This window comes from Petaurus breviceps, unplaced genomic scaffold (assembly GCF_028583685.1).
Source record: "Petaurus breviceps papuanus isolate PSGF00001 unplaced genomic scaffold, PetGlider_PUasm1.0 164, whole genome shotgun sequence".
Classification (NCBI taxonomy): Eukaryota; Metazoa; Chordata; class Mammalia; order Diprotodontia; family Petauridae; genus Petaurus; species Petaurus breviceps.
The window spans coordinates 502090-522760 of record NW_027185735.1 but is presented as its reverse complement, the minus strand read 5'-3'; the positions used below and the strand labels follow the sequence as shown (position 1 = coordinate 522760).

Genomic DNA, 20671 nt, shown 5'->3' with positions numbered 1-20671 from the left:
TCTCTCTCTCTCTCTCTCTCTCTCTCTCTCTCTCTCTCTCTCTCTCTCTCTCTCCCACACACACACAACTGGAAGTTTCTCCCACTGTGAAATTCACAAGTTCTAGATCTTAATATTTAACACAATCATGAACTTGGAACTAAGTGCTAAGTACCTGTTAGCTTGCCAATACAAGGGGATCTTCAAACTCCAGTACTATTACATTTAGACAACTTGACTCCTTTAAAATAGACTCCCTTATTGTAGAAATCTGATGCAGTCAATTTGACTCCCTAATTTTGAATGTCCAATTCTGACAATGTGACTCTCTCATTTTGACTTTCTAATTTTGCATCCCTAATTTTTTTAAACAATATTTTATTCTTTCCCTCCAATTACATGTAAAAAATTTTTATCACTTTTTTTTTAAGCTTTGAGTTCCAAATTCTCTCTCACCCTTCCTTTGCCACTATCTGACTATGGTAAGCAATGTGATATTGATTATATGTGTGCTGTCATGTTAAATATTTTGACAGTAATTTTGTGCAAGAAGACTAAAGGAAAAAAAAGAAAGAAGTGAAAATAGTTCCCTTTACTCTGAAGAATATCTAAGTCATTCATAATTCTTCATTTCACAATGTTGCTGTTACTATGTACAATGTTCTGGTTCTACTCACTTCACTATGCACCAATTCACGTAAGTCTTCTCAGGTTTTTCTGAAACCATTCTGCTTATCATTTCTTATAGCATAATAATATTCCATTACAATTATATACCACAACTTGTTCTGCCATTGCCCAATTGATGGGCATACCCTCAATTTCCAATTTTTAGCCACCACAAATACTGTTATAAATATTTTTGTACCAAAAACATCTCTTTGGAATATAGACCTAGCAGTTTCTATTGCTGGATCAAAGGTATATACAGTTTTCTAGCCTTTTGTGCATAGTTCAAAATTGCTCTCCAGAATGGTTGGATCAATTCACAACTCCACCAGCAATGCATTATTGTCTAGGGTTTCCCACATTTCTTCCAATATTTCTAATTTATTTTGTCATACTAGCCAATCTGATAGGTGTGAGGTGGTATCTCAGAATTGTTTTAATTTTCATTTCTGTAATTAATAGGGATTTGGAACATTTTATTCCTGTAACTACAGATACCTTAGATTTCTTCTTCTGAAAACTGCTTGTTCATAATCCTTTGGCGATTTATCAATTGAAAAATGACTTGTATTCCTACAAATTTGACCCAGATCTCTATGTATTTGAGAATAACACCTTTATCAGAGACACTTGCTATAAATTTTCCACCTAGTTTTTTTGCTTTCCTTCTAATTTTGGTTGCATTAGTTTTGTTTGTGCAAAAATTTTAAATTTTACATAATCAAAACGATCCATTTTACATTTTGTAATGCTATCAATATCTTATTTAGTCATAAATTCTTCTCCATAGATCTGACAGGTAAACTATTTCATGCTCTCCTAATTTGCTTATGATAGCATTCTTTATGTGTAAATTATGTAGTCATTTTGACCTTACCTTGGTACAGTGTAAGATGTTGATTTATACCTAGTTGCTGCCAAACTGCTTTCCAATTCTAGCAGTTTTTGTCCAACAGTATTTGTGAGGAGGGACAGGGTGAAACGTTAGATAGAGAAAAAGATAAATGGGGAAAATAAGATGGAGGGAAATACACAGTAGTCATAGCTAAATAAATGGAGTAAAATGAACTTACCTACAAAATGGAAAAAAATAACAGAATGGTTTAAAACCTGGAATTCTAAAATATGCTGTTTATAAGAAACACATTTGAAGCACAGAAACATCTAGTAAAGGTAAGGTGCTGGAGCAGAATCTGTTGTGCTTCAGTATAAGTAAAAAAAAAAAAAGAAAGAAAGCAGGACTAGCAGTCAGGATCTCAAACAAAGCAAAAGCAGAACTAATTAACAGAGATAAAGAATGAAACTCTATCTTGCTGAAAGGTACCATAGACAATGAAGTCATATCAGTACTAAACATATATGCACCAAATGGCATAGCATCCAAATTTTTGAAGAAGTTGAATGAGTTACAGGAGGATATAGATAATAAAACTCTACTAGTGGGGGATATCAAATCTCTCCTCTCAGAACTAGGTAAATCTAACCAAAAAATAAATAAGAAAGAAGTTAAGGTGGTAAATAAAAATCTGGAAAAGTTAGATATGATAGATCTCTGGAAAAAAAAATGAATGGAAATAGAAAGGAATGTACCTTTTCTTAGCACCTACACAAACTGACCCTGTATTATGACATAAAAACCTTACCACCAAATGCAGAAAAGGAGAAATGGGAAACACAACCTTTTCAGATAATAATGCAATAAAAATTACATTCAATAATGGACAAGAGACTAAAAATTAATTGGAAATTAATTTACCTAATACTAAAAAAAAAAGTGAGTTGAAGAACAAATCATAGAAATAATTGATAATTTCATTGAAGAAAATTACAACGATGAGACAACATACCAAAATTTATAGGATACGGTCAAAATGGTGCCTAGGAGAATATTTATATTTCTAATTGCTTACAAAAATAAAATAAAGAGCAGACCAATGAATTGGGCACACAATTTAAAAAAAAAACTAGGAAAAGAACAAATTTAAAATTCCCAATTAAACACCAAATTGGAAATCCTGAAAATCAAAGGAGAAATTAATAAAACTGAAAGTTTTAAACCATCAAACTAGATAAATAAAACTAGAAGGTGGTTTTATGGGGGGGAAATAAATAAAATAGATAAAGCATTGGTTAATTTGATTAAAAAAGGAAAGAAAACCAAATAGTGTTAAAAATGAAAAAAAAATGAATTCATTATCATTGAAGAGGAAATTAAGACAATTGTTTGGAGCTTTTATGCCCAATTATATGCTGATAAATTTGACAACCTAAATGAATGTATATCTATAAAAATATAAATTACCCAGATTAAGAGAAGAAATAAAATACTTAAATAACCCTATCTGAGAAAAAGAAATAGATCAAGCCATTAACAAACTTCCTAAGAGAAGATTCCCCAGAACATATGGATTCAAAAGAGAATTCTACCAAACATTTAAAGAACAATTAATCCCAATATTATTCAAACTATTTGGAAAAATAGATGGAGTCCTACCAAATTTCTTTTTGTTGTTGTTGTTTTTTTATTATCATTTTTTCTCAATTTATTTTTAGTTTGCAACATTCATTTCCACAAAATTTTGAGTTATAAATTTTTCTCCCCATCTTTCCCCCACCCCAAAATACCAAGCCTAGTGAATACCCCTTCCCTCAATCTGTTCTCTTTTATATCCTCCCTAGTCCCCCTCCTCAACTTTCTAGTAGGGCAAGACAGATTTCTATACCCCAATGCCTGTATATTCTATTTCCCAGTTACGTGTAAAAAAACAAACAAATGAACAATTTTTTTAAGATATGTTTTAGAAACTTTTGAGTTCCAGATTCTTACCCTTCTTCCCTTCTAACCAGCCCCCACTAGGAAGATAAGCAATTCAATATAGGTTGTACATGTGTAGTTATACAAAACATTTCCATAGTAGTTATATTGTGAAATATTAACTATATTTCCCTCCATCCTATCCTGCCCCCCCCCACTTATTCTGTTTCCTCCTTTGACCCTATCCCTTTTCAAAAGTGTTTGCTTCTAACTACCCTCTCCCCCAGTCTGCCCTCCCTTCTCTCATGTCCCCTCTTATCCCCCCCCCCCGCCTACTTTCCTGTAGGGTGAGATACCCAATTGAGTGTGTATGTTTTTCCTTCCTTAAGCCAAATTCAATGAGAGTAAGTTTGACCCATTCCCTTTCACCTTCCTGCACTTCCCATCCATTGTAACAGTTTTCTCATGGCTCTTTCATATGAGATTACCCTAATCTATCTCTCCCTTTCTCATTCTCCCAATATCTCAATCTCATTCTCCCAATCTCCTCTCTCACCTCTTTATTTTTTAAATATCATCCCTTCATATTCAACTCATCCTGCCCCCTCTGTCTATGTATACATGTACACACATATGCACATACTCACATAAATATTTTTACACATATGACCTCCTATACATACATATATATGTATACACACACATACATATATACATATTCCCTTCGACTATCCTCATAGTGATAAAAGTCTCATGAGTTACAATTATCAGTTTTACATGTAGGAATGTAAATAGTTCAACTTTAATAAGTTCCTTATGCACCTCTTGTATTTGAAAGTCAAATTTTCTGTTCTGCTCAGGTTTTTTCTTCAAGAATGCTTGAAAATCCTCTATTTCATTGAATGACCATATTTTTCCCTGTATCTTTATACTCAGTTTTGCTGAGTAACCTGCTGCCACCGGTTGGGGCTGCCCTGGGGCCGGAACTGTGCTCACATGGGACTGCACTGAGCTCCCAGTGGCTGCTATAGATCCTTCCTGTTGGCCTGCAGGCTGCCTTCAGCGGGAGATTTGTTTCTCTCTGTCACTTTGTGGATTCTGTAGCTCTAAAATTTGTTTAGAGTCATTTTTTTACAGGTACTGGAAGTGGTTGGAGCCAGAACCCACGCCAAGTTTGTGCTTTTACTCCACCATCTTGGCTCCTCTGCCCCCCCCAAATTTCTTTCATTACATAAATATGGTGCTGATACCCAAACCAGGAAGGGCAAAAACAGAGAAAGAAAATTATAGACCAATTTCCCTAATGAATATTGATGTGAAAAATTTAAATACAATACTATCAGAGATATTATAGCAATATGTCCCAAAGATCATACACTATGACCAGGTGGAATTCATACCAGAAATGCAAGGCCAGTTCAATATTAGGAAAACTATCAGCATAGTTGACCACATCAATTACAAAGCCAACAGAAATCATATGATTATCTCAATAGATACAGAAAAAGTCTTTGACAAAACATAGCACCCATTCCTATTAAAAATGCTAGAGAGCACAGGGATAAATGAAGCTTACCTTAAAATGCTAAGTAATATTTATCTAAAACTATCAGCTAGTATTATCTGTAATGGGGTTCATCTAGAAGTCTTCCCAGTATAATCAGAGGTGAAGCAAGGATGCTCATTATCACTTCTATTATTTAATATTATACTAGAAATGTTAGCTATAGCAATAAGAGAAGAAAAATAAGTTAAGGAATTAGAATAGGCAATGAGGAAACAAAACTATCACCCTTTGCAGATGATATGATGTTATACTTTAAAAATCCTAGAGAATCAACTAAAAAATTTACTTGAAATTGTTAACTTTAGCAAAGTTTCAGGATACAAAATAAACTCACATAAATCATCAGCATTTCTACATATTACCCACAAAGTCCAGCAGCAAGAGATAGAAAGAGAAATTCTATTTAAAATAACTAGACAATATAGAATATTTGTGGGTCTACCTGCCAAGAGAAACCCAGGAATTATATGAACACAACTAAAAAACACTTTTCACACAAATAAAGTCAGATCTAAACAATTGGATCAATATTAATAGCTCATGGGTAGGCTGAACCAATATAATACAAATGAAAATTCTACCTAAATTAATTTACATACTACATAGGCATTAAAAGAAACAAGGAACAAACAACAGTATACACTGAAGATATTTTGCAAGGAACTGAATATTATCATTTTGGAATTTGATCAGGGAAAGAGGGGGGAAATCTCTATGATTGATAGAAGAAAGGTCAAGGGTCAGAAAGTGGTTAAAAGTCTGTCTTGACTCTCAGTAGCAAAGTTTTGGTAGGAGGTTCTCTGTCATATGTGCTGAGCTACTTATTTTCCTTAAATGGTTTTTAACTCATCCTGTATTCTTTAGTCTCAGGAGCCTTACATCATCTCCTGGAGTTTTTGTACTCAGTACCAGCTGGTAGACCATCCTGGGCAACTTGGAGCCAGTTTAGATGAGTTCAGCTGAATCAGTATAGTATTCTGTGTGAAAGATGTTCTGTTGAATTCACTTCTTTGAACAAGTATATATTTTGTTACCTGTTCAGAGACCTTTGAATATTTTATTTCATTCTAATATTAAGTCTAAACCATGAAGAGTAAGGCTTGAGTAAGGCCTAGCCCACAATTGGGGATAATAAGGCCAAGTTTGAATGGAATAATATAATAGAAATGGGAAATGGGTAGTACAGTACTTCTGGTGATGCTTCTGGCTTATTGTGAGACATTCTCACCACTGGGACATTACAGAGGAAAACTGATTGCAGCTCTCCAGCTAGGAGAGAATAATGTGGATATAATATATGTCATTAATCAATTAACAAACATTTACTAAATTCCTGTTAAGTACTACACAGTGTGCTAAACACTGGGGATCCAAAAAGAGGCAAGAACACTCCTTGCATTCAATGCGCTTACAATCTAATGGGGTTCTCTAGTACCATCTGTAAAAATGATGGTTTTGGTTCCCCTTTGTCTCTGTTATTCCTTCAGTATTTTGGGGGATGTGTATGTGTATGTCTTATTGCTCCAGCTAGCATTTCTAGTATAATATGGAATAATAATGGTGATAATGAACATCCTTGCTTCCCCTTTGATTTTTATTGGAAAGACTTCTAGGTTTTTTTTCATTACAGATAATGCTTGGTCTTGGTTTTGCATGATGATGCTATACTTATTTTGAGGAAAGCTCCATTTATTTCAGTGCTTATAGGTGTAGTTTTATTTTCCTCTTAAACAGGAATGGGTGTTGCATTTCATCAAAAGCTTTTTTTACATCTACTGAAAAAAAATGTGATTTTCCTAATATTGAACCAGACCTGCATTCCTGCTATAAATTGAGCTTGGTCATAGTATATGAGTTTAGTGATATATAGCTGTAATCTTGCTTGTATTTTATTTATTTATTTTTGCCTCAAACTTCACTGGGGAAATTCATCTAGCTTTTTTGTGTTTTGACTCTTTGATTTAGGTATCAAGACCATATTTGTGTCATAGAAAAGGATTTAGTAGGAGTCCCCTGCCTATTTAATATAAGGTATTGGAATTAATTGTTCTTTAAATGTTTGGGGGGCAGCTAGGTGGTGCAGTGAATAGAGCACCGGCCTGGAGTCAGGAGGACCTGAGTTCAAATCTGGCCTCAGACGCTTAACACTTACTAACCTTGTGACTTTGGGCAAGTCACTTAACCCCAATTGCCTTGCCTTCCCCCTCCAAAAGCAAAAAACAAAACAAAACAAAATAAATGATGGTTAGAATTCACATATAAATACATCTGGTCCTGTCCTTTTTTGTTATTTTTTTCCTCCTTAAAGAACTCATTTATGGCTTGTCCAATTTCTTTTTCTAAAATAGGGTTAAATATTCTACTTCCTGTTTTGTTAATAAGGGCATTTTTGTGTTTTTGTAAATATTTGTCCACTTAATTTAGGCGGCCAGTTTTATTGGAATATAGCTCCTAATAATTATTTTATTTCCTCTTCATTGGTTCTGAATTCACTTTTTCATTTTTGATACTGCTAATTTGATTTAAGAAATCAAATTAGACAATGGCTTATCTACTTTGTTATTTAAAAAACTTGTGCTAGTTTATAACTTAATTTTTAAAAATTATTTTTAAAAATCTCTCCCTTGATTTTCAAGATTTCTATTTTTGTTTTTAATTGCAGGTTTAAATTGGTTGTTTTCCTGTTTTTTAGTTGCATGCACAATTTGCTGATTTAGTTTTTTCTTTATTCAGGTAAGTATATCTATCTATCTATCTATCTATCTATCTATCTATCTATCTATCTATCTATCTATCTATCGTGCATACTCTTCCCCCCTCCCCCATACTGCTTTGGCTATACCCCACAAATTTTGGTATATTGTCTCATTGTTGTCATTATCTTTAACAAAACTGAGTTCTATAATTTCTTATTTGACTTTTAATGATTATTTTATTTCCAATCAATTTTTAATCTATAATTTAAAGGCCCTCTTTCAGATGTGATTTTATTGCATTATGGTCAGGAAAAGATGCCTTTAATATTTCTTCTTTTCTGCATGTTTGTGAAATTTTATACGTGGTTAATTTTTGTGAAAATGCCATACACAGCTGAGAAAGATAAACTCTTTTTTACTAACTCTCAATAATCCCTAGAGATCTAAATTTCCTAAATTTTTATTCATTTAATTACTTTCTCATTTTACAGTTAAATTTATCTAGGTTTGAGAGGTAAAACAAGGTACTATACTACTATAGTTTTACTACCTAGTTGCTCCTTTAGCTCATTTAACTGGTACTTTGTCTGTTTTGATGTTACTTTGTAAGATTTGCCTGCTGTCAGAGGACGGTGCTGTTGGTACAGAAGCCCTGGGACCTTGCTCCTGGTTCAGAAGCCCTGAAAGAGGATTTTCTTGTATGTTTACAGAAATCCTGGAGGAGGGTTTTGCTGATGATTTCCTAGGTCCAAGGACTATACTGATGATTTGTGTTGATTCCTCTGACCTTGTTGTTGGGTCTTTGTTGACTTCACAGGCAGAAAGTGGATTGATGAGGATGCCAGCAATGAGTGTGAATGTTACTCTCCTTGGGTTTTTAATGCAAACTGAGAAGATAGTTATTTACTAGGGGTGGAGAACTTTGACCTTTACATTTAGATGATTGAGTTAAGGACTTACTACTTAAGGATGAATAGAAACTAATCTACAGTTAAGAAGAAAGGGGACTTTTTGATTGAAGAGATTAAGACAATGTGACCTAGGGGTAGAAAACTTTTGACCTCTGTACTTTGTGTCAATTAAGGAGGCTTGCCTCCTTTAGAATGATTGAGTTACTAAATGAATGTACTTGGTTTAAAACTATGTGACCACTTTGGTGAAAGTTATGTGGCCACTTTAATGATAAGTTGTTAAGCCATAACATTGTAAATGCTGTATTTTAATGTCTGTGATTTTGTAATGCCTTCATTTGTTACTGAATAGAGAGCTCACCATACTGTATAATCAGAACCTTGAAAGCTGTTCACAGCAGCAGTGCTCTTGAAAGCTGCTCATTCTTGGCTTTTCACTAAATTATAAAGTCAAAATTAGAGAATTAATACGAAGAAATGAAGTGGTCAAAATTAAGGAATCAAGACTAAGGAGACTAATGGACAAAATTATGAAGTCAAAATTAGGGAGTCCAAATTAGGGGATCAGATTGTCAAAATGGTTTCAATTTCTCCAGAAAGGCCACATGGTTTAGTGTGGGAGGGAGATCAATTGAGATGTGGATGTTATGCCCTCTTAAAATTAAAAGAACAGGACACATAATAAATGTCTCAGGGGGAACAGAAAATTTCTTTCATCAGCCCTTGCTTCCTACAGCTGGGTTCAGAGCTCCATGCTTATCCAACATAGTTTCTCTTCTCTTTCCTAGGGAACCCAGTTCATGAGCCAGGTTGTCAAAGTAAGGAAGTCACAATTATGGAGTCAATGTCTAAATTAAGAAGTGAACATTAGAAAATTATGTTGTCAAAATTACAAAATCCAAATTTGGGAGCTAAAATTAGAAGTAAAATTGTCAAAATGAGGAAGTCAAAATTAGGGCATCCAAATTAGGGAGTCAAATTGTCTAAATTAATTTAGGAAGTCAATACTACAAAATCAGAATCCAGGAGCTAAAATTAAGGAGTAAAATTGTCAAAATTAGTGCATAAATGTTAAAGACTAAGGATTCAAAATTAGTGAATCAAATTGTTAAGATTAAGGACAATATTAGGGAGTCAAATTGTCAAAATTAGGGAATTAAGATTAGTGAGTAAAATTGTCAAAATTAGGGAGTCAAGTTGTCTAAATAAATGAATCAAAATCAAGATAAGAGAGTCAACATTAAAAAGTCAAATTGTCTAAATTGAGAAGTCAAAATTAGAGATCCAATATGAGGCAAAATTGTCAATATTAGGGAATCAGAATTAAAGAGAAAATTGTCAAAATTAAAAAGTCATGATTAGGAGCTAAAATTAGGTATACTTTTAATAATTATTGCCTTATAATATATTTTAAGATCTGATACTGCTAAATGTTCTTCCTTCATATTTCTTTTTTCATTATTCCTTTCATATTCCTGACCTCTTATTCTTCCAAATGAATTTTAGTTTGTTTGTTTTTATTTTAGCTCAATAAAATAGGGTTTTTTTTTGGCAATTTAATTGGGATGGCACTGAATAAATAGATTAGTTTGAATAGAATTGTCCTTTTTATTATGTTGGCTCTGTCTATGCATGGACAATTAATGTTTCTCCATTTATTAAATATGACCTGAATTGTATAAAAGTTTTATAATTGTGTTCATGTAGTTCCTGGGTTTTGGTAGGTTTAGTCCTAAGTATTTTATACTACCTACAATTATTCTAAATGGAGTATCTCTTACTATCTCTTATTGTAGGTTTTATTGGTGATATATAGAAATACTGATGATTTATGTAGGTTTATTTTATATCCTGATACTTTCTAAACTTATTAATTACTAATAATAATAATAATACTAAAATTATTAGTTGTTTCTACTAACTTTTCAGTTTAATCTTTAACATTTTCCAAGTATATCTTCAAATTGTCTGCAAAAAAAGAGATAGTTTTATTACCTTGTTGCCCACTCTAATTCCTTCAATTTCTTTTTCTTCTTCTCTTATTGCTGTTGTTAGTATTTCTAATACAATATTGAATAATATTGGCCACAAATACATATTACATCTTTAATACTTGTATCCCACTATAATAGTAACTCAGATGTTTTCATATTAATCTTGTAATTAATAGATTCAGTACCAGTGAAATAAAGAAAGGTTTTTGCTTATAACTATTAGTTCTTTGGTTTCATTTTATTCTTCAGTGTTAATAGTTAGGGTATTATCTCTGTGAATTCTTTGGTATTTTTTAGGGTTAACAGCAGCTACATAACCTTTGTGACCTTTGGTCATTTATTTTCAGAGTTGACAGTTTGGTATGAAAAGTACAATCAAAAAAGGGTTAATTCCTCCTTCCCTGCCTCCAGTGTGAGCCACGGTATAGTACCAACAGGAACCCTTTGGGCTTTGCTTGATTTGTACTTTGAGAGTGGCAGTGAGTGATTTTTCCCTCTTTGATTCCCAAGCTCCCATCTTTGGTTGAGCTTTGCTCTGCTGGAAGATTGAAAATTTCATTGTCATGACTGAAGAGAGGATTCATCCACCTCTTCTTGGTGAGGCCTTTCAATTTCTTTGGACCAAGTACCTTTTGTGTCTGTTTCCTTTAGGTTTTAATATATGAAACTTAGGAACTAAGAATGAGTTACCAAGGAACTTGGCTGCAGGGGATATGCATTTAGTCTTGCATACTTTTGCAAGTTTCATAAGTAATTGGCATGATTTGATATTGTTGGCCAACTAGACATTCTTTAAAAAGGAATAAAATAAATTACCAAAAGAAATGTCTTGGTGAATCCAGAAAGAAAATTAAATACCCTGAAAGAGATGTTTTTAATAAATGGCTATTTGGAGCCACCAAATAAGAAGCCATTTGTAACTTGGATGCCCTTAAGGAAAGCTCAGATAGAATTATGCTGTTTTGAATTATATGATTGTTTTGTCATTTTGTCTGTGTTTGTCTTTGTAAAATGTTGGAAAATCTTTATCTTACATTGTGTTTGTGTTGTTTGTATATTCTGTTACCATGAAGATTTCTGAAAAGGGAAAATGCAGCCAACTAGAAAACTGTTAAGAGGCTGCAAAGAATTGAGAATCCCAGAAAATATTAATGAACTTTCATATGTGAAGCATCCTTGTAAGCAGGACTGACTCCCACTTTAGGCTTTCCATGGGATATTAGGTTATAAGAAAAGAGGAAAAGAAAAAAAAACCGGCAAGATACTTTTTTCCAGTCATTTCAGCCTTGGCCACATTGGAATTATAGAAATGAAGTAAGATAATCAAATTTTCTAGAACTGCTAAAAACATTTTAGTAGATTAAGGAGGTTCATAGATTAATAGTTTTAAGATTGCAGGGGACAAAGCTTAGGATTGGGGGTAATTCCAGGAACTCATTACCTTCAAAATATTTTAGTGAGTTTGGGGGTATCACTCTATAGAATTTGTTTTACAGAAAAATAAGAATTAAATTCTAGTAAAGATAAAGGTAAATGGCACTTAAATAAAATTGTCCCTCCTGAAGATGGGTAGGCTTATTGTTTTAGGGCAATGAAGAAAGGCAGCTGGTTTGGAAGTAATTCCAGACTAAAAAATAATAGGCATATGGTTTGCACTTTATTAACCTGTTGTTAACCCTTCCCTAACCATAAAAAGAGAAAAGATTATTTAAACCAAAGGTCTACTATGATTCCCACAGCTCAGAGACCCTCTCCCTCTTATTCTATTAACCCCTCTCATCTCAGTCAAGTTCCCAAATAAAAGTGCTGAAAAAAGTGCTGGAAAAATGTAGGAAAACTTAAATTACATTCTGGTCACAGAAAGTTATTAGCTGTGTGATCTTAAGTAAGTTTTCTTATCTCCATTTGCCTCAGTTTTCTGATCTGTAAAGAGAAAAATAATAATGGTACCCATGTACCACAGTCATTGTAAGGATTAAAATAATCTCATGTAAATACTTACCATAGTGATTGGCATATGGTAAGCACTTTATTATTATTTCTTTAATTGAATGTAATTGTTCCAAGTCTGATAACTCTGAAGTGGGTTTAAAATTCCAAAGGTAATAAGATTAATAATTTTTATATGGGATGATTTGGAGATGCAATTTACTAAATTGATATCATCTGAAGTTGCGTTTCATATTCAGATAAATGATATTATTTATATTGTTATTGTATTTCTAAATTCTTTATCTCATGAGATTTGAGAGACCATTGTAAAACAAATGTTATTATACAACTTCCTTTTTAATCTAGATGCTTATTAAATTATGAATTTAGCTTTTAAAAGAATGTGATAAAAATAGATATTTGAAAATTGTTAAATGTTTAGTGAAATATATTTTGTTATAAAATAGATGGTAGTAATAATAAGTTTACTATAATAGAATTTTCATTTGAAAATTTTTGCTATTATGAAAGTATATAGGTAGGTTAAAGATGTAGCTTCAACATAGTAATGATGGTCATGTAAAATGTCAGGTGTTTGCTATATGTCTGAAGCCCCAGAATATGGGTAGTTTTAATTTATAAATAAAAGATAAATGAAATGTTACCTGTTAGGGAAACATCAGGAAAGATATTCAAGTCCTAATTTGGAGTTAGTGAAATTTTACTATTTGAGGTAAAAATTCCTGGAACTGTAATTTACTATTGGTTTGAGTTTAAGTACAGGGATAGTTATCTGAATTGTCATGAAGCCAATAGTAGAAAATGGCATATGCTGCAATCTGAGAACTTCTAAAAGTGGATGTCTGTGCCTGGGAAAAGTTTTGGGAACAAACTTGGTATAACATAAGGTAAGATCCTCTTTACTCTATTTCCCCAATCTACTATTTCCTTCCTGAAAAGAAAAATTTCCACACCTTGTTAATCTTTAGCCTTGCTTTTGACACCCTGTGACTACATGATTGGCTGTTAGATATGACTCATGCCTGTATTCAAACAGAACTAAGGGAGTCTTCCTCCTATTATGATATATGACATTGTTATAGTCATGCCCCTCCTTTTACTTTTATAGAAAGTTCAATCATCAAGAAATTTTTAAGTACAATATTAAAACTATTAAATAATAGATGGATACTGGAGCATTTCTGAGTTACTATAATAGGATGTAGGTATGAACATTTTACAATTTTAACCTGTGTTTATGGTCAAATTATAGTATAGGGATGATATCCTCCTAAAAGAGGGAATACAAAGTAATAAGACAAAGATGTAATGTAAAAGTTTTCTAATTATATGGAATAGTAAATTTTGAGAAAGCAACAGGATTAGACTGTTTTGTTTAAGAACTATATAAAGGTATATAATTGACTTCCAAATTTATCTATCATGGAAATTCCAGTTTTCAGTACGTTTTAGTAATAAGTTCTCAAAACTGGATTGAGGACTTTATATATAAAGCTATATTGATAATGGTAAAGAAAGTGAAATGATTTTCCCATTTTTAAACTATCTGATAATTTTAAAAGGCAGAAGAGTTTAGTTTATAGTTGGACTTTCATTAATTTTTAAAAGATTCATCGTATGAGGGGAGGAGCCAAGATGTCGATGTAGAAGTAGAAGTAGGAAAAACTCCCTGTGCTTTCCCCATAACCACCTCAAATACCTATAAAAAATGACTCTAAACAAATTTTAGGGCTACAGAACCCACGAAGTGACAGAGAAAAACAAACCACCCACTGAAGACAACCTGGCAGGTGGACAAGAAGGGTTCATTACAGCGCTGGGAGCCCAGCCCAGAAAGCTGTACACAATGCCTCTTGGAAAAGTTAGCTCCATCCTTCTCATACTGGGCACCACACTCACTCAGCCCATCCAGACCTTGGATGGTAGTCTCACCATTAGTCCCTGCCAGGGGCACTACACCTTTGTCCACCTTGATGCCCACAATGTCATCCTTTGCCTTTATGACTTTGGGGAAGGGAGGACTATCATCAGCTTTCTGGTAGAGTGTCTCATGGAAAAAGATAACGCATCCAATACAGGAGTTCACTTGATCATCTGCTGTCAGAAGCAACTGCCTATAGAGGCAACAATTTTCCTCTGTGTTCTCAATTCCAATGCACTGCAGGCGCTTTGCAATGCTACTGGTGGATTCATCTGCTGCCAAGATTCCCTTGCCTGAAGCAACAATTTGGTGAGCTATATCAGACAGTTCTTTCTTTTGCTCTGGTGTCAATACTGGATATTGGCAAGGCATGTTTTCCTTGGCTGTGCTGGTAGTTTCCAGCAGAAAGCAGACCACTTATGGTCGAGAACCAAACTTCTGTGCTTTCTGAATCCAAAATTTGCCCATTGAACTCAGGAGGGGCTGTATGGTCGTTTTAAATACTCTAAAACCACGTTGATAAATATGGCTGACGTATAGTGTAGTTTCCCTATTTTTCTCTTTTGATTAAATCTATGTTAGCCTTAACTTTGTCCAATATCATGATTACCCCACCCCTGCTGCTTTTTCCCTAACAAATTCTACTCCTAATCCTTATTTTATATTTGTGTGTATCTCTTCTTTTGTATCCCTCCTGACTCCTCTACTTTACTGCTACTTTACTCCTCTACTATTACTTGCCCTATTACTTAACCTTCCCTTATCCCCTATCTAAACACCCTTCTATACTCCCCTTTTAACTTATTCCCTCACCCTCCCTTCTAAAGATCACTCCCTTATCCTCTCCCCACTTAGCATTTTATTCCTTTCTGAATTTAGAAGATTTTTATGGTCGTTTAGATATATGTGTGTGTGTTGTTTCCTCTTGAATACATTCCCCATGAAAATAGATTGCCAGAACTACCAGCCCTCCTCCCCCATCTAATTCTTCTTCTTCTTGCACCTCAATTATATAAGAAAATTACTCTTTTTAGCTGTTCCTAAATGGTTTTACTATTTAAAATCATATACTTGGGTCTATCCCAATCTTTCTTACAAACTACTCAATTGCTAATAACAATCTTAGACATATGTTTTACATTTTCCATACATAAAAAGCAAGTAGTCTGTCCTTATTGAGTCCCTTGTCTTTGTTATGTACCTTATATTTCTCTTGACTCTTGTGTGTCAAATCTATTAAATTCAGGGGTTTTTTTAAATGAAGTCCTGAAAGTCTGACAATTCATTAAATATCCCTTTTTTTCCATTCAGGATTATGCTTAGCTTTGCTGGGTATGATATTTTCAACCAGAACCCCAGTCATTTTACTTTTTGATTAATATCACCATTGCTAGGTCTTGTGTGGTTCTAAATATAGCACTGCCATATTTAAATTGTTCTTTTCTTTTGCCTGTAGTATTTTACAAGCTGGGGCTTTCAGAATTCAATATGGCTTTCCTTATAGGATCTTTTTAAGGTAATAATTGGTGGGTTTTTCTATTTCTACTTTCCCCTCTTGTTCTAACACTTCAGGAGAATTTTCTTTAATTATTTCTTGTATTACTGTATCAAAATTCTTTTTTTTTTTATTATAGCTTTCAGGTCATCCAATTATGTTTATGTTTTCTCTTCTTGATCTCCAGATCAGTTGTTTTTCTGATTAAATGTTTTACATTCTCTTCAATTTTTTCATTCTTTATATTGTATCTTATTATTTCTTGATCTCTTGTAACTTCACTAGCTTCCCTTGCCCAATTATGATTTTCAAGGAGTCATTTTCTTCCTTAAGATTCTGGATCTTCTTTTCTAATTGGTTTGTTTTCTTTTCATAATCTTGTTTTTCTCTTTTTTTAAAAAGTTTTTTCTCAATCTCTCTCATTTGATTTTTAAAGTCTTTTTAAAGTTCTTCTTTGAATTCTTTTTGTGCAGGTGACCATTTGACATCACTCTTTGGGGTAGAAAAGGATTTCTTTGCTTCAGTATCCTCTTCTGAAGATGAATCCTGGTCTTCTCTATTCCTGAAGAGGTTACTCACTAAGAGGATCAGGGTTGCTCTGGAGACCCCAAAATGCCAATATGCTGGGTCCTGCTGAATGAATTTGACTCAAGTCTTCTCTCAGCCAAAGAAAAGTAAAGTTTATTAAAAGTCTGCTTGCATTAGACACAGATTAAGTCTGTGCCAGGTCATTCTATGGCACTCTCACAAACATGAAGACAGGATGGGGTCTTATATACAGAAGATTGTGGGAGGAATCTAGGGGTGGTCTAGGGGAGGAGTTTGGGGAGGGTCTTCAGGAGGAGTTAATGAGGTCAATGAGTGATTAAGGGTGGGAGGCCACCTGGAGACTACAGACAATGGTGGGCTAGGCCAGTTCAAAGGTGGGTGATATTTTGATAGGCTCAAGGGTGGGAAGTAGATGAACAGTGAAGGGCTATGCTAGTAACTAGTCTAGAGTTAGTAGTTAGCAGTTAGTAGCTAGGTTAGAGATCTAGCAACACATATGAAAAGTTCCCTCACTATTATGGCCTATCAGGTGGTTTCCAGGGACCCTAGTTAGGGGCCCCTTCTGGCAGGTTTGTGGGGCTTTGGTGTATAATTTCTGGTGGGCACTTCACTCCCCCCTTTTCTTGTTCATAGTTGTACTTCGGACTCAACTGAGTCCAGGGGAGTATAGGGAACATAGGTAGTGCGGAGGGCAAACAGCCTGACTGCCTGTATTCTTTTTCTAACATAGGTGGACAGGCAATTTATAAAACATGGGGCCAGTAATAACCCCAGTAGTAACAAAGCAAGTGGTCCTATAAGGAAGGTTACAAGGGATGTGAGCCAGGGGGACCAATTGAAAAGGGACTGGTACCAAGACGTGGACTGTTGACGGTGAGTCTCCCTGTCTGCCAAACGTTGGTGTACAGTAGCCAGAGATTCCCAGAATACCCCTTAATGATTGGTGTAAAAGCAGCAAGTTTCCCCAAGGACCATACAAAGTCCTTCTTTTTTGAGAAATAGGAGGTCTAAACCTCGGCAGTTTTGGAGGACTACTTCAGCCAGGGAATCTAGAGCGGTTTCCAAATAGGAGATCTGGTTCTCCAAGTCTTGGATATCCATGTCAATCTGGGAGGTGAGGGCCTCAAAATGACTATTTGCTTGCACTAGGGCTGTGGTACCCACTGCTGCCAATCCTGCCATACCAAGGCCAACTAAAATAGGGACTAAAATGAGTGCCTGCATACAAGCAATCAGAAATTAAGCTCGGGTCCAAGGAACTTGGGGTCTACCAAAGTGCTGCCTGAGTCTGCAGGGGTGATGGTAATGGTTGAAACAGCGGGGCCCATCTGGAGTTAGATAGCCATCAGGAAGTAGGTTAGGACTGGGTTGGGACCAGTGGGAGTAAGATCCCTTGGCACCAGAATGCATTGAACAAGACCCCGGAGTCCCTTCCTGTGACATAAAACCTGATTCCCTAAGGTATCCCAGTTTTCCACTCCTGTTTGATCCAATCCAAAACCCTGATGACAACTGGGTTACATGACTTAAGGGTATTACAATGAAATGAAATGTAGTGGTCATGGCTGCCACCAGAGACCCAGTCAGCAATGGTTACACAATCCCAATTGGCACAGTGATATTTCCCTGTCCCCCACACTCGGGGGACCCATCCTCAGGGCAGACATATGACTGGGTTGACCAAAGGCTGCTTTTCTGCCCATGTCTCCACAAGCAGCATCATCAGTCCCCACAGAATACATGCCTGTATAGGGAAACAACATGAATCTGGGGCACAGTGATCAAAGAAAAAGGGTGGGCTGGCCATGAGTCACATTTTTGAAATTAGAGTCCCATCAGTTGTCTTAGTAAGATTCCAAGAGTACAAGGTGGAAGCATAGGAGTTGGAACCGGCCAAAGGCAGGAAAGCCAGGAACAGGAGCATCAGGACAGTCTCTTATCATCAGTTGTAAGTAACCAGTTGGATCTATTACCCACAGGTCTGGTGGGTCGTGAGGAGCCATCACCTTGATGTGTGAGGGGTGGATCCAGACTTTTCTTGCAGCCACCTTTACAGCAGAGTGGTCTGATACACCACTCAGACTGCGTCCTGGATGTTTCGGAGAGCTTGGAGGGACTTGAGAAATAAATCATTAACAGTCATACATAACAGCATTCATCACCCAAACTACAATAGAAGGTGGAGTACCAAACAGAATCTCAAAAAAGGGGAATGAATTTTACACATATATATTCAGTTACAAATATTAACACTTGCTTAAAAAATGGATCAAAATAGCAAGTTCTCTTCTGCTTTACAACTTGTTACATCAATTGTGCAAATGGAGGTTTTAGTGGGTCTCTCAAAATCACACTAGAGTTTTTAAAAATTTCTTCTAAAAGTATTTTCCTTCTTCAAAACAGTTTCAAGATTTATAAATGATTACTAAACTTTTGTGAAGGAAGTTAATTGAAAACCTTTAAAATTATCCTAAGCAGTTTGCATAACTTTCTGTACATGTTTTAATTCTAGATAAAAAATAATATTAGATTTTCCAATAAGCTAACATGAAAGAGCTCATATCTTTTACTGATTACTTGCTCTGAGCATAGGAACCTGTTATGGAAGGAAAAAGCAGGGACATGTGACATTCAAATATACCAGGAGAAACCTCCTTGGCTCTGTATAAATTCAGGTACAGTTACAGATATGCCATCTCATGCAGTATCTGTTCCATCTCATAACTAGACTCAGGAATAGGTGGGAAACATTCCTTTTCAAAGGAACCTCATAGGTAAACTGAGCCAGGAGGGATCCCATCCCAGACAGAGGCTAAGATTGTCCCTTCGGCCTTTACCAAATATAGACTTCACCTGTTGACATTATACATTCCTCTGAGTAGCTAGTGGCATTTCCTCTCAGACACTGATTTAATGCAGACAACTATACCCAAATTCAGACTCAAAATAAAATTTAGTTATGGTCCCAAGTGCTTTTTACCTTAAACAACAAGCCTCACCAATTACAGCTTAGAGCCAGTTATAATTATTTCTATTCTCATGGGGCTGCAATAAGTAATAAAAATGTGTCAGATCTTGTAATATAAGGAATTCCATTTTCCATCCTTCTAAAATATAAAAGCCAGTTTATAGAAATCCTTTTTGATCTTTGCAACTTCTTATCAAATTAGGTTCATTTAAAAACTACATGACTGAAACAAATTCCTTTCTCAGGCTGAATGGCCTTGTCTTGAAATAGTTTCTAGAGGATTTAACAGTTTTACAACATAAGGAAAATTTATATGAATTGTAAGCAGGAGAGACTGCTCTGAATGGGCAGAACTAGTCAGACAAGTTTTCATCCAGTTAGTTTCCTCCTTTCCACGTACAGTAATCAATTAACAGTTTTAGATTTTAGCATTAAAACAGCCCCCAAAAAAGCTTAATTAATAGTTTTACAAGTTTTTATAAATAGCAGATATACATATTTAAAGTAACACGACTGGTCTTACACAATTTTCTTCTCACTCAGGTTTTACAATATACAGTGTCGAAATACAACAATAGTATAAACTGCTAGATGACATTAATTGCATTTCCAAATTACATGTAAGAATGATTGATCTTACCAAGTGAAGAGGCTAGTTGACTTCTGACCTCATTTTCTCCTCTCCTTTTTTCATCTTCCCACTTTACAGATGAATTGAGACTCAGGGTTAAATGATTTATTCTTGGTCACACAACCAGTCAGTGCAGAGTTCTCAGTGCAGAGTTCGGAACACACTGTTTCTCACTGACAAGCTTTTTTCTCACTTTTCTGATTTTCTCTCTTTCATCTTTCTCTTAGCTGTACCTCTCTGGTTTTTCCCTTTTTGCCCGATATTCTGGGGTATTTTCTCCCTGCTCCATTGTTTTCCAGGAGTCCTTAGCAACATTCTTTAATTCCTTGGCACTGGAACAAGCAAAGTGATTATTTGCAGCAAGGAAAATACCTCTTAGATGGTACTGAAGTTGGGGTGTCACAGCACATAGTGAACTCTATAGTTCAGGGGACAACCCTCCATTTTTCCAAATTCATCACACTCAAAGCACATTATCAGCCTATACTTTATCAAAGAATTTGGGAAGAATTCAGGTCCCTGGTTCACTCAGGAAAGCAATACAAGCCTGGGGCCAAGGAACATCTCTTGGTTGCCACCCCCT

At 35.0% G+C, this 20671-nt stretch overlaps 2 long non-coding RNA genes across 3 annotated transcripts; both read left to right on the top strand.

Moving 5' to 3' along the window:
* The first annotated feature begins 4749 nt into the window (after positions 1-4749).
* On the top strand, positions 4750-13987 carry LOC138156768 (uncharacterized). Of its 2 annotated transcripts, none has more exons than XR_011167221.1 (4): positions 4750-7001; positions 7633-7703; positions 10919-10993; positions 11082-13987. It is a non-coding gene; the product is annotated as an uncharacterized lncRNA (long non-coding RNA). The 2 variants fall into 2 exon arrangements; XR_011167220.1 differs by having other exon boundaries at positions 8277-10993.
* A 1170-nt stretch (positions 13988-15157) lies between these two features.
* Positions 15158-16648, top strand: LOC138156767 (uncharacterized). Its single transcript, XR_011167219.1, has 2 exons — positions 15158-15961; positions 16414-16648. It is a non-coding gene; the product is annotated as an uncharacterized lncRNA (long non-coding RNA).
* The last annotated feature ends 4023 nt before the right edge of the window (positions 16649-20671 follow it).